General features: G+C 44.9%; 1 long non-coding RNA gene across 1 annotated transcript in view; it reads right to left on the bottom strand.

Annotated features, from left to right (window-relative positions):
• Positions 1 to 695: 695 nt before the first annotated feature.
• The window catches only part of LOC309515145, a 100,808-nt gene continuing 74,531 nt past the window's right edge, over positions 696 to 26,972 (bottom strand). The window contains exon 3 of the long non-coding RNA XR_014212320.1: positions 696 to 810. This is a non-coding gene — a long non-coding RNA (uncharacterized lncRNA). The remainder of the gene's footprint in view (positions 811 to 26,972) is intronic.

Genomic DNA, 26,972 nt, shown 5'->3' with positions numbered 1-26,972 from the left:
GCCAAGCTCCAAAGGTCACTTCTTCATGAGGTCTGCCAGAGTTCAAAAATGCCCATTTTCAAAAAATTTGCTGAGAGTTGTTATTCCCTTCCCAGAGCTACAATTCTCACAGTTCCCTGTGAAGCAGGATTGATGGTTAAAATGCCCTGGGTGTTGAAGCTCTGGAAAGAGAATAGGTGCCCACTTAACAAATTACAGCTCCCAGAATTCTTTGGGGGAAGCCATGATTGCTTAAAGTGATATAGTGCTTTAAATGTATGGTGTGAATGTGCCCTTGGTCTTCAACTGCAAGGATTTTATCTGCAGAATACTGTAATGTTTACTCAGAAGGAACAAGGTGGAGTCGAGGGAAGCAGATCTTCTGGCCTGGAAAAATCTGTAAGTCATATTTGTTTTAGTTGGATTTTTTCCCTCCCCCCACCCCTTGTTGTTTTTAATCTAGTCTAACCTTCCCCGTTCATTGTATCACAGGGAATATTTGCCTATTGCCGAAGCCCAATATTTTCCTGATGGTTCCTGGCATTTGACTTGTCATATGACTTTGATGTGGTCTGGCTTTTGCATTTAGGGTGGACGGCTTTTCTTTTGGATTGACTCTGGTGATCGCATTGTGGTTTTGTTCCTGTTGTTTAGATGCCTTTGCAATAGGCATATTAGAGATTCATTGACGTAACTGGTAGCGAATGTTACCTCTGTTGCGAAATGTTCAAAGTGCTGGCAATCCTTGCTCCTTCCATAGTATCTCTCTCATTTTGAAATAGCTTCAGTGGCGTCAACTCCACTAGAGATGGCTAAAAATAAAGATCTTTCCTGTAGAAGAAGAGGGAGAATCATCACCCACCCATGGACAGGGCAACAAAGCAAGAGCTTTGATCAGATGACAGGATGACAGATTTATCGGAAGATCATTAAAGTCAACTGCACCTAAGTCCAATTGAAACCAATGGGACTTCAAAATGAACTTTTCACATTGATTTCAAAAAGACCTTAGACTGGATCTGAGCCTAACGCTTACTTGGGAATAAGTCCCACTGAACTTAGTGGCACTTTAAAAATTACTATTATCAGGTTGTAAGATACAGTGGTGCCCCGCAAGACGAATGCCTCGCAAGACGGAAAACTCGCTAGACGAAAGAGTTTTCCGTTTTGGAGGTGCTTCGCAAAACGAATCTCCTATGGGCTTGCTTCGCAAGACGACAATGTCTTGCGAGTTCCTGCGGGTTTTTTTCCCTTCCCCCCTTTTTCTAAGCCGCTAAGCCACTTATCAGCTGATCCGATAAGCCGATAAGCCGCTAAAAGCCGCTAAAAGCCGCTAAAAGCCGCTAATAGCGCTAATAGCGCTAATCCGCTAATCCATCAATGGGCTTGCTTCGCAAGACGAAAAAACTGCTAGACGAAGAGAATCACAGAACGGATTCTTTTCGTCTTGCGAGGCACCACTGTATAGCAAAACCATTGACTGTTAAGACTAGGGGCTCAGAACAAAAACTGATGTCTCTCCAAATGCTTCTGAAATTAAGACTCAGTCCAAGAAGAAGAAGAAGAAGCAGTGGCATAGCGTGGGTTGTCAGCACCCGGGGCAAGGCAAGTAATTTGCGCCCCCTAACGCGTGGATTTGCGCCCCCTAACCCTAACCCCCAGATATTGCGCCCAGTGCGGCTGGCCCCCCTGCACCCCCCACGCTACGCCACTGAGAAGAAGAAGAAGAAGAGGAGGAGGAGGAGGAGGAGGGGAGGGGGAGGGGGAGGGGGAGTTTGGATTTGATATCTCACTTTATCACTATCCTAAGGAGTCTCAAATATCGGCTAACATTCTCCTTTCCCTTCCCCCCCCCCACAACAAACACTCTGTGAGGTGAGTGAGGCTGAGAGACTTCAGAGAAGTGTGACTGGCCCAAGGTCACCCAGCAGCTGCATGCGGAGGAGCAGAGACGCGAACCTGGTTACCCAGATTACGAGACTACCGCTCTTAACCACTACACCACACTGGAACCCAGAACAGGTTCACCCAGTCACCTGTGTTCTCTTCCAGTGCTGCCACACTCTTCACTTTTCTGTACTTGGCCCTGGCACCAGTAGTGGTAGGGAGGGCTGGTGATGGGGCCTCCGTAACATCTTACAACACAGTTAAAGCTGCTTCCTTGAAACTCTGCCGATTGTGGTTCCCAGGGTGCCTGAGTCCTTACCAGGGTGGAGAGGCAGGAGTTCCCAAGCCACATTTACCAGAGTACCTAGTGCTCAGGGGGCTTCTATAGCAATGTAAAGACTAATGGAAGCTGCATTTCAGAGCTTCTCTGTTGCATGACCCTCATGTCTGTTGCCAACAAGCAGAAATGCCCTAGAATTTTGTTCAGTCCACATATTTACATAGCCTAACCCGATTCACAGGGACGCGGGTGGCGCTGTGGGTTAAACCACAGAGCCTAGGACTTGCCGATCAGAAGGTTGGTGGTTTGAATCCCTGTGATGGGGTGAGCTCCCGTTGCTCGGTCCCTGCTCCTGCCAACCTAGCAGTTCGAAAGCACGTCATGTGCAAGTAGATAAATAGGTACCACTCCGGCGGGAAGGTAAACGGCGTTTCTGTGTGCTGCTCTGGTTTGCCAGAAGCGGCTTAGTCATGCTGGCCACATGACCCGGAAGCTGTCTGTGGACAAACGCCAGCTCCCTCGGCCTATAGAGCAAGATGAGCGCGCAACCCCAGAGTCGGTCACGACTGGACCTAATGGTCAGGGTTCCCTTTACCTTACCTTTAACCCGATTCACATTTCCTGGGCTGGAACACAGTTCACACTTCTCTGAATTCTGCAATAGAGTTCTCAGTTCATGATATGTTCCAAAATGCATATAAATGTGCGTATCTTGAGACAAAATATATTTTAGGATAAAATGCATACGAAGTTAATAATATATATATAATGCATACTAAAAAGAATGTGATTTTCATGTGTGTGTTTTGTTTTAATTGCAGAATGGTGTGAAAACAGGACAGAAACCAGCATGGATTGGAAACCGATTTATCTCTATCACTAGGTAAGTTTGGGAGGAAAGAAAGGGATGCCAGATGGGTATTTAGACCTTCCCTCCCTCCCTCCCTCCCTCCCTCCCTCCCTCTTTGTTACTGAGAGATGTGGGGAGCTAAGAAGTTCTCATGCCTTCTTATGCTCCTTATGATGTGATGGGATCAAACTTCGGAACTCTTATGACGATTGACTGATACTTTGCTTTTCCTCCTAAAGGAACCCAGGCAGCAAACAAATATATGGAAAATGAATAAATAAATCTTTACCCGACCCCATTCCACACTGAGCAAGCCCATCACAGGAAAGTGTTTCCCTGACTGCAAGAGCAGTTCATTTGCCAATGGAACAAGAAGATGTCAAGGGTGTTTATGGAAATCTCCCTTTGGTGCAAGTTTTCAGAAAAAGGTTGGGCTGTCATGAATTGTTCCTCAGCCCAACCTTGCCCAGCCCAGCCTTGGAATGCAAAAATCATCTGAAGCCCATTGAGCTTCCCCCTTCCTTTGCCTACAGCCTCCCAACCTCTCCGGTAAACGGAGGCAGAGAGAAGCTGCTGGGAAGCAAGTCAGCAGCGTGTTTGTTTTGATTTTTTGACACTCCTTGGTGGTGTCTGAACTGGGCCTTGGGGTGTCCCTTTAATTCATTTTATATAATTATTATTATTATTTACATATATATTTCTTAAAAATCTACCCACCTTTCTACTGTTCATTTGTCAGAATGACTTGCAAAAATTAAAAATCAAAACACAATAACCATCTACACACACACCAATGCATGAACTTAATTTTTTTTTAAAAAGCCACAATGGACAGAGATGACAGATTCGACTGAGCTTCACATATAATAATTAGCAGGCAAAAGCCTGGTGGAATTAAGATGTTGCTACCAGCCAGCCAGAGAGGCTGTCCTCAGCACTTCATGAGCCACATACCTATGGGACCACTTCTCCTGGTATGCCCCGTGGAGGACCTTAAGGTCCACAAATGACAACATTTTGGAGGCCCCAGGTCGCAAGGTGGTTAGACTGGTCTCAACTAGGGCCAGGGCCTTTTCAGTACTGGCCCCGACTTGGTGGAACTCTCTGTCACAAGAGACTAGGGCTCTGCAGGAATTGACATCTTTCCACAGGGCCTGCAAGACAGAGCTGTTCCGCCCGGCCTTTCGTTTGGACTCAGTATGACCCTTATGTTTCCCTCCCTTTATGGTTTGGATCTATGGGCTACTTTTAAAATGAGGCTGCATTTTAAATTGCATTTTAACCGGCATTTTAAATTGTTTTTTTTCCTATTATGTTTTTACTGTAATTTTATTGGTGTTAGCTGCCCTGAGTCAAGCTCTGGCAGGGGAGGGTGGGGTATAAATAAAATTTATTATTATTATTATTATTATTATTATTAGGCATGGCATCATCTCCTTATCCAAGACTGTTATTTCCACTGAATTCAGTGTACTTTTGTCAGAGGCGGAGCTAGCTGCAGGGGTGGAGCTAGCCGCTTGCGGGAGCGGAGCTAGCCGCCTGCGGGGGTGCGTCGGCCCACGTCCCAGAGGGGTGCACCAGCAGCGGCACACATCCCAGGGGGGGCACCGCATACGCCAATGTCCAGTGGCGTAGCGTGGGGGTGCAGGGGGGGCCGGCCGCACCGGGCGCAACATCTGGGGGTTAGGGTTAGGGGGCGCAAATCCACGGGTTAGGGGGCGCAAATTACTTTCCTTGCCCCGGGTGCTGACAACCCACGCTACGCCACTGCCAATGTCACCCCCCTCAGGGATGACACCCAGGGTGGACCACCCACCCCCACCTTTCTCCGCTACTGACTTTTGTCTGCCCACATTGTTCACATCCTGCCTTGCCTGCTATCTTTGGCAGCATTTGTTCTGGATGCCATAGGATGCTCTGCATCAGGCTAGGACCTTCCACATGTTATACACTGTGTATAGGCCAGGCACATGGAACTTTCTGCACTCCATAGGCCTGATCTTTATCTGGCTCCACCTCCCTGGATCAACTTTACCATGTCCAGCCCACCTGCTCAAATCCCTTGCACAGGGTTTCCCAAGTGCCTGAGAGTCATCTGACTCCTGTACAAAGGACTGGGAGTTCAACCGAAGTGAATGGAAAGATAGCTGAGATTAACCAGACGGCTTAATTAACGCAGCACAAAGGGCTAATCTCAGCACTTTGAGAACCCTGCACAAAGCTGGCTCCCGGGTGCTATGCAGCCTAGGACCCTCGTACCTACGGGACCGCCTCTCCTGGTATGCCCCGCGGAAGACCTTAAGGTCCACAAATGACAACATTTTGGAGGTCCCAAGTCGCAAGGTGGTTAGATTGGTCTCAACTAGGGCTAGGGCCTTTTCAATACTGGCCCCAACTTGGTGGAACGCTCTGTCACAAGAGACTAGGGCCCTGTGGGACTTGGCATCTTTTCACAGGGCCTGCAAGACAGAGCTGTTCCGCCCAGCCTTTGGCTTGGACTCAGTCGGACCCTTATGTTTCCCTCCCCTTATGGTTTGGATCTATGGGCTCCTTTTAAAATGAGGATGCATTTTAAACTGCATTTTAAATTGGGGTTTTTTTCCTATTATGTTTTTACTGTAGTTTTACTGGTGTTAGCTGCCCTGAGCCCGGCTCTGGCCAGGGAGGGCGGAGTATAAATAAAATTTATTATTATTGGGAAGCCCTGTGCAAGCCCTGTGCAGCTGATTGAGCAGGTTTGGACTCTCCTGCCTAAGGTGCAGCCTGCTTTTTGCAGGTATTGGCTGCATGAGTAAGTTTGACAAGGTATGCTGTCGCATACAGCCAAAGCTTGCCTCCCTTGGCCAACGCACATTCAGGAGTGCATTTTAAGGCTACCAGTCATACACTGGCAGCCACATCTCTCCAGTGGTGTAGCGTTGGGGGTGCAGGGGGGCGGGCTGCACCGGGCGCAACATCTGGGGGTTAGGGTTAGGGGCGCAAATCCATGGGTTAGGAGGCGCAAATCCACGGGTTAGGGGGCGCAAATTACTTGCCTTGCCCCAGGTACTGACAACCCATGCTACGCCACTGCATCTCTCCTCAAGTGTATGACAGGTAGGTGTGGTTTGACTCGCACACCAAACTTGAACCCTGGCAGGCCAGGCTTGGCCTACAGGCTAAAGGTTTCCCACCCTGGTATAGGTGACCAATGCTCTGTATAAGAGTGCCAGTTACTCACATTATGCGCTAGAGATTTGAGTGGAACATGGGGCATCCCTGCATCAGTTCCTGCTAGATTGACCTGAGAGGCACGGCTATTGTTATGCCAAAACAGTAAGCATCCCCCTTAACCCTTGAAATATAGGAAGCATCTCTTCTCCACTACTGTTGCACCTTGAAGCAATGTGCAAAAGTGCCTTAGACAACAAAGGAAATTGAGGGAGTCTTCCCATTGGTGTACCACCTGCTTTTGCACAGTAGTTCAGTGACAAATTCAGAAATGTCATGATGGTCACCTCTTCTAAGATTATAGAACTTTCTAAAATTATATAGTAATCTTATCATTCTACGATAATAATTAGGGACACATTGCAATGTTCAATACAGATCTCCTGGTGTTGTCTTTCAGCTAGATCTACTATTTTCTGTGCAGATACATGGGAAAACGATCTTGCTCCAATGTCTTCTTTCGGAGTGCTTTCTATGATGTTCCACTGCATGTAAGAGAACTTGCACAACATGCTCCTGAAACTGAAGTACCCTGTGTTTCCATATGCTTAGTTCTAGAGCATATGGTAACTCCTATTTCATGGTGATTGGTAAGCCCTAGGACAATGGAGACAGAGGCCCTGCAGGGACACTGCTGCAGCCCCACACCACACCACTGGTTTTTCATGCAGATAGTCCCAAATTCAATCCCCAGCAGCTCTAGGTAGGGAAGGACTCCTACCTGAAACCCGGGAAAGCTGCTGCCAGTCAGTGTAGGCAGTTCTGAGCTAGATGGGCCAAGGGTCTGCTCATGATATGGCAGCTTTCTATGTTCCTAAGAAGTTAAACTCTCGAGCTGAGTTGGTATGGCAATGCTACATTTTTTTACAGATGGCTATAGTGTAGGGAGGCGAGATATTTCCCCACAATGGGTATCTTCCCCCCAATAAGTAGTTAAAAGCGAGTGTGCCTGCATAAAACAAGGTAGGTAATTAAAATTATTAACTATAGTCAAACCCATAGAGCTGTGCAGTGCCAACTGCAAACAAAAGTAGGGCTGAACAAGTCTGAACTTGCCACTTTTTATTAAATCTTATTTAAAATACTGGAATAAGTGGAGTGTCTGATGAAATATGCAGGGGGTTTAAACATGCCACAGCTGAAAGAAAACTATACATGTCTGTGTTTTGACTGGCCAAAGATTCCTCTGCTGAATTTGTAAGCATTATTCTAAAAGGGCCGAATCGGTAGGCTGCGATCCAAACCCCACTTACCAGGGAAGAAGCCCCAGTGAATTCTAGAGGACCTGCTCCTGAATACACACGGTTAGGATCACACTGGAAAACAGGGCATCTGAGCTCAAGTTCTTCAGGCCTTCGGTATTACTTTAGGTATCTAACAAACTGTCCTTAATCTGTCAAAATTATCCCAGGCAGATGAGAAATGTTATAAACTCTCATCTACGTTCAGAGAATAATGTCATTTTAAGTATGCTGGGCAGATAGTTCAAGATGTTACTATTAGTATATAAAGCCTGTAAAGCCAGTTTCCTTGGGAGATGTCCATACCTCATATATGCCACCTCAGCTTGCGGAACTGGCACTGTTATAGGGGCCACATTCCACACATGTAAGAAATTGATCTTTTAGAGTGGCAGCACCCACACGCCGGAACTCTCTACCTGTTTTCAATCAATCATTTTAATTGTTTTATTTTATGTTTTTGTAAACTGCTTAGAGATTTCCTTTTAAAAATACAACATATATATTTTTGTAAAGTTATAAATGAAACAAATGAAAAAAGGGGGTATGGGAAGGCAGCCTAGGCTTTGGTTTAGGATTAGCATTGGGAAAGCAAGATTCATGTGCCTTTAACAACTGTATTTCCACAATAAGAAATATTATTTATTATTATCTGTTGAATGTATAAAGGTAAAGGTAAAGGTAAAGGGGACCCCTGACCATTAGGTCCAGTCATGACCGACTCTGGGGTTGCGGCGCTCATCTCGCTTTATTGGCCGAGGGAGCCGGCATACAGCTTCTGGGTCATGTGGCCAGCATGACTAAGCCGCTTCGCTTCTGGCAAACCAGAGCAGTGCACGGAAACACCGTTTACCTTCCTGCCGGAGCGGTACCTATTTATCTGCTTGCACTTTGATGTGCTTTCAAACTGCTAGGTTGGCAGGAGCAGGGACCGAGCAACGGGAGCTCACCCCATTGCGGGGATTCGAACCGCCAACCTTCTGATCAGCAAGTCCTAGACTCTGTGGTTTAACACACAGCGCCACCCGTGTCCCTAGCATGTATGTATACACCACCCTATACCCACAGGTCTCAGAGCAGTTCACAGGACTTAGGTGACTTCCCATGGCAAAAAATGGGGTTGCCGTGGTGGTGGGGGGGACAGCAGGCCTATACTCCCTCTAATTTCGTGTTATGCCATGCCCCCATGTTACGTTATACCATGCCCCCCATGGCAGCCATTTTGTAACTGGCACCCTTGGTGCTCTCAAAATCCAAAATGTGGCCCCTGATCCAAAAAAGCTAGCAACCACTGCTAAACTTGTACCCAAATATGCATTTGGAGACCCATTTCTTAATTTTATACCATACGGTAATAGTGGTACTGCTGCAACCCACCTTGGATCAGGCCGTGACCCAGAAACAGGTCCCAACCCACCAGCTGAAGACCAACGGGTTAGAGTGTGAAAAACCATTGCTGTATCATTCTAATCCATCATTTTCTCATGATAGCATTTCCTTAAGCCTTGGGAATATGCTTGCACATGAACTGGGCTGGCCATGTCAGTACATGTCCATGTACTTCACTTAACCTCTTATTTTGATTCACAGATATAGCATGCACACATATTTACTTGAATTGTATTACACAATGGACAATAGCATTTGCTTTGGAAGGGCCAGATCCCGCAGCTGACTGCATGGGCGGTGGCTCTCCTCCACCTGTTCAAAGCCAGCAGACATTCTTACTGATGACTAAACAACACGAGACCTCGAGTCTTTGACATAAGAATCTCATAAATCACACCTGCTTGACACGGGCTAAGATCCGAATCCTGCAGTGTGCATGAAGTGTATCCCAAGCAGGAATTGTGCCCTTATCTTCAGCACCTTAAGATATTATATGGGCACATGGATTTCTTTAGTTCAAATGTTTATGTCCACCATTCTATTTGAGACGGGTCTGCATTGAACATTCACTGAGCTCAAGAAAATAGGAGAGTCCTTTTGTGCATTTCATTCCCTCCAAGTGGTCTAGAAATGCCAGATCATTCATTGTGGCAGGTGTGCCAACTTGAAAAACACAGTGGGGAGAGGGGCACGTAAGCCCACCCTGCATAGTCAATCACATGATGCAGCACACACCATTTGAATGGCAATGTCCATCAACCTTTTGTGGGGGGCTGAAGGGACCTTGGCCCCTAGGAGTTGGCTCCTATGCATTGTGGCAGTTTTGGAAGTAGACAGACACTGAGCAGACACTGGTGCCTAGTTCCATATGATGCTGCTCATCTGCCAGCAGGTCTGCTTAGATAACATGTGAAAGGTTCGTTCTGCATTAGGGATGGGGAGCCTGTGGTCCTCCAGATGTTCCTGGACTACAATACCCATCATCCCCGACCACTGGCCAGGGTGGCTGGGGCCGAGAGGAGTCAGAGTCTAAGGACACCTGGAAAGTCACAGGTTTCCATCTCTGCTCTACAAACTCTCTCTACAGGCAGGGCAGATGGAAAGACCGTAAACCACTAAAGCAACATTTGTCACCTCTGTGTTTCTGGGAGGGAAGGAGCTAGCTTTCGTCGTACAAAGCTACCCATTTAATTTTGCTTTCTCAGCTTGTCATTTCTCTAGTCTGCAGTACAGTTCTCCACATTTCAACATCAGTTTGCATTTTTTTAAAAAAAAAGTCAGCATGAAAATCCATGCACATTTTCACACGCATTTCTCCTAACACACACATTTTTGCAAGCAATTTCCCCTAATATATGCAATGTATATTAATTCAGCTCTTCCCAACATATGTTTTTCATACACATCTGCCTTTATAATCAGTTATTATTGATACCTTTGATTACAACACTAAAAGGGCCATTCTTTGCTTGTGGAAGAAATGAATTTCTTCTGTAATATGCAATAAATGGTTTCCACAGTATTGCACAGGTATCCTGTTTTTGTGCGCATATTTTGGCTGGAAAGAGGCATCAGGCGGACCCAGGCTTCCAGGGTTCAAATCCCCACTCTGCCATAAAGTTCCCTGGGTGACCTTGGACCAGTCTCTGGAAGGAAGTAGGGAACCACGTATACTACATTGAACTTGTTGGTGGAAAGTTGGGAATATGTAAATGTAATAATCAATTAATAATTCCTTGGTTGCTGAAGTGCTAATTAGGCAGATTTCCATTAAAATGCATACCAAACAAATTTGTCTCCCATCGCTCCTCTGAGCAGTGTGGGCTCCTGGCCAAAACATCATGTCATCAACTAGCCAGACTTTCTCTTACTTAATTTAGGGTTCCCTCTCAGGCTACTGGTCTTCACTTCTCTTTCCCCTCCCAACTGTTCGAAAATATTAGCTGGAAAGGGTGACAGGAAAGGGGAAGTCCAGACAATGCACAGTTTCTTCCCTTGGATGAGGCAATCTGCTGCCAAATGTCTGCATCCTTCCAGGGAGGACAGCTATGGCAATGGATTTAGTGCTTCAAGCTTCTTGAGATCATGCCTCCATCAGGTCAACTTGAGAGCATTTATAGCCAGGCTCTGAATTTGCTCTGAATGCCCAAGGGGCCAACCACTCATCAAATCTGAGACAAGGGAAGGATTTCATAAGAAGGTAAGAAGAACCTGTGGGACGCAGGTGGCGCTTAGCACAGAGCCTAAGAATTGCCAATCAGAAGGTCGGCGGTTCGAATCCCCGCGACGGGGTGAGCTCCCGTTGCTCGGTCCCTGCTCCTACCAACCTAGCAGTTCGAAAGCATGTCAAACTGCAAGTAGATAAATAGGTACCGCTCCGGCGGAAAGGTAAATGGCATTTCTGTGCGCTGCTCTGCTTCACCAGAAGCGGCTTAGTCATGCTGGCCACATGACCCGGAAGCTGTACGCCGGCTCCTTCGGCCAATAAAGCGAGATGAGCGCCGCAACCCCAGAGTCGGTCACGACTGGACCTAATGGTCAGGGGTCCCTTTACCTAATAAGAACCTGCTAGATCAGGCCAGTGGCTCTACTATTCCAGCAGCCTGTTCACAGTGGGAAACCCACAAGCAGGACTCAAGCGCAAGAGCATTCTGCCCTCCTGTGGTTTCCAGCAAGAAGAGGAAGAAGAGTTTGGATTTGATATCCTGCTTTATCACTACCTGAAGGAGTCTCAAAGTGGCTAACGTTCTCCTTTCCCTTCCTCCCCCACAACAAACACTCTGTGAGGTGAGTGGGGCTGAGAGACTTCAGAGAAGTGTGACTGGCCCAAGGTCACCCGGCAGCTGCAGGTGGAGGAGTGGGGAATCGAACCCAGTTCACCAGATTACGAGTCCACTGCTCTTAACCACTACACCACACTGGCTCTCCATACCATTATTTACTGCCTCCGACTATGAAGCATGGGCATCATGTCTAGTTGCCTTTGATAGCTTTATCCTCCATGACTTTATCCAATCCTCTTTGAAAGCCATCCAAGTTGGTGGCCATCACTCTCTCCAGTGGGAATAAGCTCCACAGTCTAACTAGGCACTGCATAAAGAAGGACTTTCTTGGATACCCCCAAATTCTAGTGAGGGAGAAAAACCTTTCTCTAGCCACTTTCCCCCATGTCACACATAATTTTATAAACTTCTAGCATGTCACCACTTACCGTATTTTTTGCTATATAAGACTCACTTTTCCCCTCCTAAAAAGTAAGGGGAAATGTGTGTGCGTCTTATGGAGCGAATGCAGGCTGCGCAGCTATCACAGAAGCCAGAACAGCAAGAGGGATTGCTGCTTTCACTGCGCAGCGATCCCTCTTGCTGTTCTGGCTTCTGAGATTCAGAATATATTTTTTTTCTTGTTTTCCTCCTCCAAAAACTAGGTGCGTCTTGTGGTCTGGTGCGTCTTATAGAGCGAAAAATACGGTACTTGCCCTTTCTCTAAACTAAAATGTCCCAAGCACTGCAACCTTGGGCTCATCCACACTTCCTGCCACTTTCCCCTTGGGGGAAATCCACTGAATCAGAGCAATTGTCCATCTGTTTTTCTCCAGATTGGTGTTTGTTCCAATTTAGCACTAAAGAGCAGGTTTTCCAGGGGAAAATGGCAGGGCAAAGACAAAACTACTTGGACCTGTGCCTAGAAGGCAACAGGACAAATGGGAAAATGTTTGGAACCTTGTTTTTTATGCACAGGACGAGCAGAAGTGTGAACAAACCCCTTTCCTCATAGGGGAGACACACCATCCCCTATATTATCACACACACACACAGGTTAGACTCACTACTTCTTCTTTGGCGATCACTCGTAGCCAAGTAAGATTGTCTTCCAAGAAAACCGTCTTAACTGTGAGTCCGTAAGTGGAGGCCAATTCTGGATCCACAAGTCCTTCCACAGTGGGGACATAGGTTTCCGAGTGGGAGTTGATCATGGTGAGAGTTTGCCAAATGTCCCTTCCTCTTAGCTCATTTCTCCCTTCCGCCCTGAGTTTCTGCTTCTTCAAAGTCCAGACTCACTAGATTTACCCTAGGCCAGCAATACTGATAGACTATAATTTTCCCTCCTCTATACTCTGTGTTTTGCTCAGTAGCTTGCTCACTGAACCATGTTTGGTTCTTTATTGTACTGAGAACTTTGCTGCATGGACTCACTTTCAAGCTTCCATGCTCAGCCAAATAAGTAGTGGTGCAAATTAGCAAAAGTAATTAAAGCAATTTTTAAAACCTGTTATTTATTTATTTTTTATACCCCACCATTCCCGGTTCAGAAAACCGGGCTCAGGGCGGCTAACAACAAATTTAAAACTCTTAATTGTGATACAACAAAAACAGTATAAAATATAGTATAAAAGCATGAATAACAATAAATTCAAAGTTCTAGAATCAGTTTAGGGGAAAATCCATCCAATAAACATTAGATGATCACCAGGGCTAGCTGGCTAAATTAGTCCTATTTGGGCCAGCAAGGAGGCCAGGGGAGAATTAGCTGTGGGATCCCAGAGCGGGTAATCTTCATAAAAAGGGGAGGGGGGAGGAAGGAAGGGGAATAAAAGATCAAGCTGAGTTCAAATTGAAAACCAGGCAGAATAGCTCTATCTTACAGGCCCTGCAGAAGGAAGTTAAATCTTGCAGGCCCCTGGTCTCATGGGACAGAGCATTCTACCAGGTTGGAGCCATCACTGAGAAGGCCCTGGCCCTGGTGGAGGATAATCTGACTTCCTTAGGGCCCGGGACCTCGAAACTATGATTATTCATGGACCTTTAGGTCCTCTGCGGGGCATACCAGGAGAGGCGGTCCCGCAAATACGAGGGCCCTGTATAGGCAGCAACTAATTTGCACAGGGGTTGTGTTCCAGACCCATGTGTGTGTTGATGGGCCACACTGTTCCACAGGAAGTTCAATTTTGTCACCCGTGGCTTGAAAGTGCCAGGATTTTTCTGCTATCACCCCTCTGGAAAATTATATTTATGGATAAAAAAATTTTTGCAAGACAGTCTCTTGTTCCATCAGAGCTAACTTCCATCAGAACTAACTTCAACTCCACATAGTAAACACACAGTCACCACTTGGGAGAACAGAGCAGGTTGGGCTCAATGATGAGTATATGAAGGAAGTATTTTGGCAACATCCCTGATATGAACTCCTACACTCTGAAACACAGCCCCCATATGTCCTTTGCATTGGTTTTCAAAGGGGGAAAAAATACAACAGCCTAGGGACAGATGTGCCATAACTATTTATGGTTTCAAAAGAACAGAACAGAACAGGTTTGGTGAGAATTTAAAACACTGTGAACACCAAGAAATGTTCTAAGAGGGGATAGGCATGTTCTAAAGGTGTTTTATACAATCTTCTGGCTCAGAGCCCAGAACTTAGTTGGAACAGCTGTGTTGAGCACCAAGCAACTACTCTTTGAACTTGGAAAAACCTGTGATTAGATCTTAGTAGTGGAAAGGTGTATGAATGAACAGTAGGAGCCTTCTGTCCATGACATCCTTCTACATTTCTCAAGTCTTTGCTGCTTATTATTGGAAGAGCACAGCTTTGTATTGCGGCAGGGGGGGAGAGATCTTTCACAAGGAACCCATTCCATTTGGATTCTGCTTTTGTAGCATCTATAGGTCTCTCTGATCAAGGTGGCCTCAGGTATGGTGTTGGAGACCCCAGGAAAACCACAGAGCTGTTTCCACATATCATTGGGCTGACATACAGAACAGGATGCATGCTCAAATTTTGTTCCAGAACGTGGGAGGGATGGTCTGGAAGTAAGGGAAATGGTAGCTCCATTGTCAAGGTGAGACCATGTCTTGGTAAGGTTTAGTCCCAAAGCATCAGTTCCCTCCTGCAGAAGTGGGGGCCTAGATCTATTGAGTTGGCCCACATGCATAAATATATGGAATCTGAGCAATTTTTGAATGCTCTGGGAATATTTCCAGAAATCAGAACAGGTAATTTATATGGTGCTTCCCCTAAGGACGATTTGGAAACTACAACTGGTGCAAAAGAGGGCAGTTAGGTTCCTCCATGCAGAATCCTACCACAAAAGTATAACACCTGTGCTAAAAAAAATTGTGTTGGCTGCCAATTTAAGGCTTACTTATGGACTTATAAGGTTCTGAACAGCTTGGGCCCAAGCTACCTGAGATAATGGCTCCTCTTGTATAGAACTGCCTGTTAATCAAAATAATCAAGACACCTTGTTAGATGTACACGTCCAGCAGAAATTCATCTTAATGGGGCTTGAAAGAGGCTCCTCTTCACAATGGTACTTGCCTTATGGAATTATCTCTTTTTGGAGGTGTTGCAGGCACTTGCAGTGTTCCTGTTTCATCGCTTATTAGAAACAGATCTCTTAGTTCAAGCATTCTCAGGTAGCTAATTCTTCAGTTTAATTAACCTTTCAGTGTCTTTTTAATATATATTTTATTATGCTGCCACTGTGTGGTTTTATTGTATTGCTCTTGGTTTTGCAAACCACATTGTAAGCATTCTTGTGAACGGCAATTATTTTAAATTTTGGTACATATTTTTGCTTGGAGAAACACGCTGGAAATTTGCAAAAGTACAAATTTTGAAGGACAGCTGTATTTTGGTCCATGTATTTTTTCAGAAAATGACGTAGGTTGTTCACATTAAACTTAATACATTTTAAATTGTCCCTCACTCCTAGAGTAACATTGAATGGGAACTTGAATTGACAATATATTGTGAATGTATTGTAGGTGAAATGATTACACACGCATACTTCTCAAAGTTCTCTTCTGTGAATTAGCAAATCTTCTCAAGATATTCTCCAGCTGGGCGCATACTTTATATCCCACATTGACATCAGCGCCCAGTGATTTTTCAGAACCAATCAAGTCCCGCCAATATCTGAAAAGTCACAAACAACAGGTCACACACCAGGCAGCTGGCATCTAGCACTCCTGACACCACCCTGGGATCCTGTGGGATGAAGGGTGTGATATACATTTTAAAAATAAGTAAAATCTGGCTGCAGCAGGACGTCAGACTTGAAATGGCATTGGGGCATTTTGCAGTCACTTTTTTCACTTAACTTGTCAAGAAACGTCCCCTACGATAGGAGGCAGAAACGAAGCTGTCAAATTTTGCATTCTGAAATTCAAACGTCAAATTTCAAGGGTACATTTCAAAGTCAAAAAAAGGTCAAGTGTCAAGTTCGAAAACTTGTTAAATGTTCAGTCTTTCTGAAATTTCATTTGGCATCTAGAATGCATCATGGTCCACTGAAACGCATGTTCAGATGGATATAGAAACAAGTGACTTGATCCCTGATGGCTCTACAGTTTTTTCTCTTGCCCTGGACAAGTTATTAAGTTAGCAAAGCACCATTCTTGCTGCTTCTGTGTGGTAGCTTTCTACAATCCTTGTTCTCATGGCTGCTTCGAAAGATCAGTGCAATCCAACAAAAGTTGGTAAGTAATTGATTCTCATTGAAATAAACTGGGCTTAAGTAGTCATGACTGGAAGAGCACTGAGCCCCCTCTATCCAGCTCTGCTGGGTTCTGTTGTCTCCCACTATGTGTAGGATGGTGCCATGGAACTGCCCCTTCTGGCTGCCATATGTACGGGCAGATGGAACTGCTGCTAGTAGCATTCTCACCAGCAGCAGGCAGCCAAATCCCCTGAAATGGCCTTTCAGGGGGAAGGGGTTGGGTTGAACCAGATCCCAAGCAACCCAGCCACCATCACATGACCACCTGCCACTCACCTTCCACCCTGGCCATCAAACACAGCAGAACTGGAGGGTGGAGGGGAGTCAGGACTGCTGCCTATATCACACTTCCAGTTTTCCGTGTGGCCTTTTCCATGTCTGATTTTTGCAGATTGTGCCCCAAACCTCTGCTTGCTACCACTGAAGATGATCAAGCCTGATTCATGCTTGCAAAGGTTTAAGATGAACCAAAAAGCACTGTGGATTGGACCCATTGGACTATTGTGGCCTCGGGAAGATTTTGCAACCTTGTCAGGTGCCAGCAAAAGAATCTCGGCAAGCTGACATGCCAAGATTTACACAGGAGGGTAACCGCAGGTGCTTATTTTTTTGTCTCCTTGTAGTTCATCAGCGTCACGCAGCTGTTGGCTCATTTTGCAAATGTGTCAACTCTTGGAATAACAGCAACTTACGTAGGTTGGGTGCAGTGCCAGGAGATAAAGAGTTTTACAGAGCAAAGTCATAAAGCATTGAGGGCACAAACCTTGTGGTAGTTAAGGAGACTTCCCACTTATCTATTTGTTTAGATTTTAACACACCTGATCCTGCAAGTTCCAGGTGGGTAACAATGAAGGTAACAGAAATACAAACAGCAAATACATGAAACATTAACAAACATGAAACTCTCGAAGGTGTGTGTGTGTGTGTGTAGGTTTATCATGCTGGCAAGAGATGTGATCCTGGTGTTCATGGCATACTTACAACCCAAATTCTGCTGTTGAAGAGACCTTCCAAATATCATCGATATGCCCTTTTAATAACTGACAATAATTTATTTATTTTTAAAGTGGGGAAATAGAGGTTAATAGGCCAACACAAGCCCCCAACTTGTGTTAAGGCTATTTGCATTATCCCCAGTCCAAATATTCAAGCCCGCAAAAGGGAGGAAATGCAAACTAAGCCATTAGAAGTTATTTGTGTGACAATCAATGTGCATTACAGGCATCTTTGCGGTTCGTATAAAATCCATTTTTGAGCAGAACTCGTGGGCTCATCCATTATAGGTCACTGTGTATTTCAGCATGAGTTTCTGTCGGTGTTATATAGTCTTTCCTAAGATACAAGGATACCTGGGAGTAGTTTGCATAATGCTCTGTTTCTGCAGATCCCATGATTTTTCCCTCTTCTGAAAAAAAACTTACTTTTTTTCCTACATTTGGGCTAGCCTTCGGCACATACTCATATGTAAGGAAATGCATCTGAACCAGTAGACCATAAATGCACCTTGAAGCAAGTTGGGAAATTATATTAGCCCAATTTAGACATGATGGAAAACATTTTTTTCACAATATGTGAATAAAGCTGTAAGAGCCTTGAGTTTCTGTTATTCTCCTCCTCTTCTGCATGCCACAGTTCCCTGTGGTGTTCAAATTCAGAGCACCATGGCTGATTTAAACTCTAGTTCAGGGCTGGGGAACATGTGAACTTCCAGATGCTGAATTTACACTCCATCAACCCCAGCCAGCCTGGCCAGTAGTGAGGAATGATGAGCACTGCAATCCACAACATCTGCAGGGTCAAAGGTTTCCCAGCCCTGCTCTACTTTGTGAACAAACCAGGATCCCAAACCTGAATTGAACCTGGTTTTGTGTTTCCTATTACACCTGAACTCAGACCATTGAATACAAAAGTAACCCAATGGCATAGTTAAGGGATCATGCCAGGGAGCAAATGTGGCCTTCAAGGCCTTTCTGTTTGGCCCTCAAGACTCAGGCTGCACACCTTCCTCAGTCTTAATCTCCATGAATTTGTCTAACCCCAATAATAATAATGTTTTTACTTATACCCTACTCATGTGACTGAGTTGCCCCAGCTGCTCTGGATCTAGAGCTTCCAAGGTAATATAAAAACAAAGCAAAACATCATACATTAAAAACTTCCTGATGCAGGGCTGTCTTCAGAAAGTTGCGTAATCGTTTATCTCTTTCACATCTGATGGGAAGGTGTTCCACAGGGCGGGTGCCAGTCATAGCTGTCAACTTTTCCATTTTCTTGCGAGGAATCCTATTCGGAATAAGGGAATTTCCCTTTAAAAAAGGGAAACGTTGACAGCTATATGCCATTACGGAGAAGGCCCTCTGCCTGGTTCCCTGTAACTTCACTTCTTGCAGTAAGGGAACCGCCAGAAGGCCCTCAGAACTGGACCTCAGTGTCCAGGCTGAATGATAGGGGTGGAGACATTCTAAGTCAGTGGCCGTCATGGCCTCCAGTGGGATTAAGGACATCGTTTTAACTATGTGCCATGTAAAGCAGCTTCATTGAAGGTCCCCAAGTCCCAGCGTCATGAGAGATGAAGAAAAACTTTTCTCCACTTTTTCCTAAGTTGCATAATTTTTTAAACTTCTGTCACTGCATCTCTTAATCACCTTTTCTCTAAACTAAGAAGTCCCAAGTGCTGCAACCTTTCCTCACAGGGTGGTTGCTGAGAATCACATGTATGGAAAGGACTCTTGCAGTCAGGTCCTGTTTTTGGGCTTCCTATGGGCATATTGTTGGCCACTGTGAGGAGAGGATGATGGTCTAGGCTTTGGCCTGATTCCACAGGGCTCTTATATTCTTACTAGCAAAACTACACATGCTCCACTTTTTCTCAAACACTAAGCTGCAGATTTTTGCCCAGCTAACAAGCTTAATTCCAGAACTGGTTGGTGAAAACCCCCAATAATATCAGAAAATGGGTATTTCTAATACAGGATTGGACTGTTGGCTCATTCATTTAGTAAGAAGAATGGAGAGCCTCAGAAATAGCCTCACGAGGATATGTCTCTCTCTCTCTCTCTCTTTTTCTCAATTTGTTTCTGACACAAACTGAAAGCTGAGATCATCTATATGACAATTAAAGGATATAGACTGATTCCTGAATGCTCTTTAAAGATGAATTACTTATGGATTCCTAAAGGCCCTCATCCCCTTCTTGCTATAATCTCTCAATAAGTACCGCTGTCTATGTTGTTCAATGTTTGACATAAACGATTTGGAGGCAGTATATATTTCATCTTGGTTGATACAAGAAATTACAAGTGGACTAAGAGCTAGTGACAGAAGCTGACTTATCAAAGGTTTCTTAGGTACATAAACGAAAAATAAGTCACCATTCTGCTGCCCCTCCCAAAAACTAAATTCCTTATTTTACAAAAGGCCGTATAATCCTTTCATTTTCAAACAAATGCCACAGCACCGTTGTTATTCTAACTTAAGCTCACATAAACCGTACAATGAGGAGCATGTTTAATGTGTTTTTTAATAGCCTTGTTTGAAGGACTTCTTACTGACATCACATTGCTGGGGAGATCCAGAGGGGATTACTTGTGTCAACCCAATCCAGTGGTTGGTAATTGTAGCACAAAGGAGCGATCCAAGAGACTGAGCTAACACAGCCACGGCAGAGCAAAGCCTGTATTTATTCCTGCCTTGATAAAAGCTAAGAGAGAAGTTCAACAAACCTAAACCACTAAATTAATTGGCACTAAAAGCATGTAATAGTTATCTAATCTATTAATTTTTAGTTGAATATTAACTAGGGTGTCTGCTATGACAGGTATTTGACCTGGGCAGATAGAATGGACAGGGAACAGCCTTGCAGGCAGCTTTCAAGTGAACAAAAATAATTAGTCGGCAGGAAAGGGTGACAGCATTCTTCAGCAGCTACCTGGCAGTCTAAGATTTTTATTTGTATTGACTTTCTGGGGCCAGACGTCTTATGCTTGACACAGCCTGTTCCTCAGCAAGCAGAGGGAATTTCAGATCAAGCTGGGTCTGCTGCTATTTGGCCACTGAAATCCCTTGCAAATATTGTAGCACCATCTTCTCTGCTTCCATAGAACTAAATGTGCTAAGGCCTGGTTCACACATGACACTAATAGGTTTTTAAACTATGGTTTATGACTTACCCATGTTATGTGTGAACCCAGCCCAGCAGCCTAATTGTAGTTTATTAACTAGGGTTGAAGGTCACTCATTAACCAAGGTTTGTAACTGGTTTATAAACCTTAATTAATGTTAGCCATAGCTTAGTGTTACATGTGAACCTAAACTGCCTCCTTAACTATGCTTCAAGAGCCATCACCATCTCAAAAGCTTGAGCAGCAAAATATTCAAACTACTCTCAAGCTTCGGGTGCTCTCGCTAGGGTTTTTAATTGTTCTGTGTCGTAACAAACCGATGTTTAAGTGATCATCTGCCAGACATCTCAGCTTTAACTATGGTTAATGTTAACTATGGTTAAGATTATCTATGGTTTAGTGTTATGTGTGAACCGGGCCTCTATGTTATAGAGTAAGGCCAAGACAAATGTGGACTCCTGCTGTGGCAGAGAGCCTGGAATTGGTGTACGCTCTGTATTTTTAATATTTTGTTTTCACACATGGCCTTTCCCATGTCTAGCTTCATTGTGTGGTGGAGAGAGATATTTTTGAAGGGTCGGATTCAACTAATCCATTGCACTAGCAGAAGTTAGTGCAAGGAGTTCTGCTAGTGCCACGGCCCCCACATGTCCCCTGTGCCTCCCCTAAATCTGCTCTGGAGTGCTTGGTATTGAAGCAATGTAGCCAAATGGGGCGCGGCTGTGTTTGGTTCTATATTAAAGCACTGAGGTTATCAGGTACAGCTGTTTCATGGTTAGTCTACCACTGCCACACCCCTGCAGGTGCTGAAGTGCTATATGTTTGTCTCCTTTGTAGGTTAGATACAATAACATGCACAGCCTATGCCCATTTGCTTAGAACTATAAGAACTTTCTAGGATCAGCTGTGTACTAAGCCGATAGCCATATCTTTCCTTATCTAAATAGCATTTGCGGGACCCCACCTATTGAGTCTAAGCACGTTATAAGAAATTATGAAAATTAACCATAGGTTCCTGTACAAAAACATGAAATACATTACATGCTGTGAATTCGTGCTTAGCAATCCATATGGCCAAACTCCAGTCAACAAATTATTAACAACCACATCTGTGCAACAAGACAGCATCAGATGTCTGGTTTTCAACTGGACCATTTCACACAGATTGTTTCTGCCCTGTGTGATCCTGAAGAAAACCCCCACCCCCAGTAAGCTGGTATTAGTCTCAGAATGAAAGCTCCCTTTGGAACCAATGGAAGCTCCTGTACTGGCATCAGGGAAATGTTCTCCTAAAACAGGGGTCAGCAACCTTTTTCAGCCGTGGGCCGGTTCACTGTCCCTCAGACCATGTGGTGGGCCGGACTATATTTTGGAAAAAAATAAATGAACAAATTCCTATGCCCCATAAATAACCCAGAGATGCATTTTAAATAAAAGCACACATTCTATTCATGTAAAAACACCAGGCAGGCCCCACAAATAACCCAGAGGTGCATTTTAAATAAAAGGACACATTCTGCTCATGCAAAAACACGCTGATTCCTGGACCGTCCAGGGGCCAGATTGAGAAGGCGATTGGGCCTCATCTGGCCCCCCCAGCCTTAGGTTGCCTAGCCCTGTTGTAAAACCTTAAGGCAAGGATGTAGAACCTGTGGTCCTCTACATGTTGCTGAACTCCCAGCTCCCATCACCCAGCCTGTCCAATGGATAAGGATGATGAGAGCTGTTGTCCAGCAAAAGCCAAAAGAACACAGGTGCCACAATATTGGTCTTAAGAAATCCTTTGTGCGTTATTTGCTTCAGGCTCCAGTTCTCTCCCTTTCCTCCTGTATTGATTTTACCCCATAAATGAATTTTATGAAGGAGGGGGGGGGGAGAGGAAAAAAAGAAAAAAGAGGCATCCGCCAGGTAAAACCTATTTAACGTGGGCACACATGTTTATGAATCAGATAAGATTTGTATGTCTGGTAGGCGGTGGCACTAAAAGCTTTCTATGTCACGACATCAAAGCAGCCAAGAGATGAAAGGCCATATTTGTGCATCATAAATGAGATTTGCATATTGTGATACTCCAAGAATCTTTCATTTGAACAGGTGGAAAAACAGGGAAGCAGGGGCACCCACGTGAAAACAAAGCCTTACTTGCGGTTGATGATTAAATTTTTATATAGCTTTGATATAACCACTGCAATTAAGCCTGGGCGATGAGCAAGGACTTGTTTTGCCCTTTAAAAAGGTACACATTGTTTACTAATCCCTCATTTTATATGATGAATCTATCACCATCTAGGCACAGCTGCGACAAGCCTTTTGAGAGGACGGGTTTCATCCCATGTAACAAATTTCAAACTTTTCATCTCTTTCTCTCTTTTCAAAAAGAAGCAGCAGCTTCTACTTGACAATTGAGGCTAAATGAATCCGCGTCATTTCATAAACGACTATTTCCACCTTTTGTCAAGATCTGAGAAGAGGTGTATACAGTGTAAACATGAACCCAGGATCTTTTTACCAGTCGCAGTTGGCCTTGAAAGTGACTGTCAGAAGCTTGTGGAATGTGCCTTGATTCAAACTCATTGAAATTTTCACTTTGTCTCTCCCCCCCCCATCCCAAACTTCAAATATTCATTGCTGCTTGTTCTTCACCCTTGAGAAGGAGGAGGGCAAAAAGACAAATGACTTTAATTAAGAATTAGTTATGAGTGAATGAGTCGTCTCTAATTATATCAAGAACCTTTTAAACAGTTTCACTCAGGCTTATTTGATTTCTTAATTACTGAAATAAGAAAAGTCCCCCATACAAATTGCGTTGGCTTTGGAAACAGAAAAAGCTGTCACGCTGTTGCTTATTGTGGATTAACCGATCATGGACTGAGAGAAGGCGGCGCCGCTTCCAAAACTGCATCTTTCTTAAATGCATCTAATGGAGTGGATCCGTGCCTATGAATGCTATATGTGACTCAGGTGCCAGGTGACTATGTTATTTTCGCTGTAGCAAATTAGCATAGCTACCGTTCCAAAATTAGATACATGTTGAATTTTATATTTCAGCAAAAAGGCCAAAGCTGCTGATGGATGAAAACAAACTCCAAACCGATAGATCTAACCACAAATCAAACATAAGCTATATCCGCATGAGCTGCTTAGTTCTGAAATCCTGGAGAGCTACTACCAGTGAATGTAGACCATGCTGAGCTATTAGAGAAGGGCTGTAGTTCTTCTGTAGTGGCAGAACATTTGCTTTGCACACAGAAGGAACCAGGTTCAATCTATGGCATCTCCAGGTAGAGTTGGGAAAGGAAGCTGACTGAGAGAGCTGCTGCCAGTTAGGGTAGACAATATTTAGCCAGGTGAACCAAGGGTCCGCCTCAGCGTAAGGCAGCTTCCGACTCAGCATTCCTTTCCTACTTACACAGAAATTAGATGTCATTACCAACGCGGGTGGTGCTGTGGTCTAAACCACAGAGCCTAGGACTTGCCGATCAGAAGGTCGGTGGTTCGAATCCCCACGACGGGGTGAGCTCCCGTTGCTCACTCCCTGCTCCTGCCAACCTAGCAGTTCAAAAGCACGTCAAAGTGCAAATAGATAACTAGATACCGCTCCGGCGGGAAGGTAAACGGCATTTCCGTGCGCTGCTCTGGTTCGCCAGAAGCGGCTTAGTCATGATGGCCACATGACCCGGAAGCTGGACGCCAGCTCCCTCGGCCAATAAAGCGAGATGAGCGCCGCAACCCCAGAGTCGGCCACAACTGGACCTAATGGTCAGGGGTCCCTTTACCTTTACCAACCCATTGCATATAAGTATTTCCTCATATTTCTTCCATGTTTTCTCAAACCACCAAAAAGCCAGATTTTATTTTTATTTTCGAAAGCATGAAACTGCAGCACAATCACCTCCAGTGCAGATCGCTCTTAGTGCTTACGCTTCAGAATTTTTTGAGGATCTTCTCCTCCCTGCCTAATTAATTACAAGTGACTCCTCACTTACGTGGGGGTTACGTTCCAGGCCCCTACCCCACTCAAAAGTGAAAGGCGCGCAAGTGGGGAGCCCTCTGAAGTACTGGTACATAAGCTCCCTGCCCAACAGCTGTTGAGCAGGGTAGCACGGCGGCAGCAAGAGCTCCCATGCGCCATTTTGGAGCCCTTGGAGTCTTTTTTTGTCTGGACTTTTGGCTCATTGACATCCTCTTCGGACTCTCAGGAGGGTCTCCTCGCGAGCCATGAGGACTTTCCATCTCTCTCCTGCCAATTCATGTTAGAATTGAATTATTTATTTATTTCCCAGTGGCGCATTTGCATAAAATTGGCAAATGCTAATGTATAGGTGCAAATTTAGGCATAATTACTATAATTTAGATACTATGCATTTTGCCAAATATTGGCCCAATGACCTGTGTGTCTGCACAGTCTGTTGCCCGGGTGCCAACTGTTGATGGGCAACTTCAAGACCCCTGTTCTTTAATTTTTAAAATTGGGGTCTTCAAAATATAGCTGAACAAATAACAATATCACCTAACTGTGGTGTGACTCAGTAACAAGTCACTTCCTACCTGCCTATACACCAATCCTGGGACAGGGATATCTGGATAGATCGGCTCTGCAGGGTCAATGGCACTATGGAGATCTGCTGAAGGGTCCTGCTCCCTTTGCTCCTCCTCTGAGGACACCTCAGGTCAGGTTCAAGGTCTGGGCAAGTACGAACCCTGACAATTCTACTGGAGGGCCCAGAGGGAGAGAGGGGGGGTATTTGTGCAGTTACCATCTTTGGAGGTAGATGCACATTTCTGCATAGCATCTACTTTGGCCAAAGTCCCATTCATTTCATTGTCATGCTTTCCATGACGCATAAGCCTGGACCCTGTTTGTGTCTGTATGTATAGATTTCCTGAATTCCTTAAAAAAAGTTGTAGAGTTTTCTGCTGTGTTACTAGTTTTTATGTTTTACTGATATTGTTTTGCTGGTTTTATGTCTTACACTGCTTAGCGATTAAGCTGTTTGCGAATGTTTTAAATAAATAAATCATTTAAATGGGGTTTGGACACGGCAGATGCACATACAGTGGTACCTCGGGTTAAGTACTTAATTCGTTCTGGAGGTCCGTTCTTAACCTGAAACTGTTCTTAACCTGAAGCACCACTTTAGCTAATGGGGCCTCCCGCTGCCGCCGGAGCACGATTTCTGTTCTCATCCTGAAGCAAAGTTCTTAACCCAAGGTACTATTTCTGGATTAGATGAGTCTGTAACCTGAAGCGTATGCAACCTGAGGTACCACTGTACGTATCCTACAGGCATTCACTATCTCATGCAAGTCACAGAATGAAAAAGCTAGCCAAGCATTAGAGGCCATTCCCCATTCAGCCTCCTTGGGAGCCGTGCTGCTGTACTTCAAGATGTTCCCAAAGCAACTGAGATTTTCTTGATGCTCGACAGCCATCTTTCCATCTCTGCACAAGCGTGCCTCTCTTTTCCAGCATCCCCTTGCCCACAGTTCAGTGACTTCATTCTCTTTTCCCGCTACCTCCAGTGGGGTCTATAACGGCAGCCCGTCTTGTGGATGTGAGGCTTTTCCACGGTTCCCTTGGGAGACTACCAATTACATTCTTTCAGCTAGACAGAGAAGGTCAATCGAAGGAAAGGCTTAAAACATTTCCCCCTGCCCCCTCCCTGCCACCCTTCCCTGTTTCTCTGCAAGCTGCCGGCAGAGTCACTGCCTCGGATTCCAGCTCTTATCAGGCCGGAGCGTGTGAGATTTCATCACATTTACTTCCATCTCTCTCGTATTATAGCTGCGTGGACGGATAGCGATCCCGGAAGAATATAGAGGAGAGGGGAGCCGGAGAGCAAGATTAGCATCAGGAATAAGTGTTTTTCTTGGCATGGCTCTAGAATGCCATTTGGGAGATAGATGCCCTTGCAAGTATTCTCATCCATACAGCAGCAGGACCCAAGCCTTGCCCTCTTGCGTACATAAGAAAGAGCTTATAGACAAAGCTGAAGTGTTGTCCACTAGTCTCAGACAGCACTGCATGCATGTGGTACATTACAGTGCCATCACATTGGGACAGATTGTAGCATCATTACTACACCACCGTGATAGCACACAGGTACATTAACCACCCATTATTTATTTTTATTATTATGCATTAAGTTTCTATACCACCCTACATCAGAAGATCACAGGGCAGTCTGCAATATACAGTGGTACCTCGGGTTACATACGCTTCAGGTTACAGACGCTTCAGGTTACAGACTCTGCTAAGCCAGAAATAGTACCTTGGGTTAAGAACTTTGCTTCAGGATGAGAACAGAAATTGTGCAACGGCGGCGCGGCAGCAGCAGGAGGCCCCATTAGCTAAAGTGGTGCTTCAGGTTAAGAACAGACCTCCGGAACAAATTAAGTACTTAACCCGAGGTACCACTGTGTGTGTGTGTGTGTGTGTGTGTGTGTGTGTGTGTGTGTGTACACACACACACACACACACACACACCATAATAACAAAATAAAAACAAAGAAC

This window comes from Podarcis vaucheri, assembly GCF_965113315.1.
Source record: "Podarcis vaucheri genome assembly, chromosome: 12".
NCBI classification, from domain to species: Eukaryota; Metazoa; Chordata; class Lepidosauria; order Squamata; family Lacertidae; genus Podarcis; species Podarcis vaucheri.
This window is presented reverse-complemented; position numbering and strand designations above follow the sequence as displayed.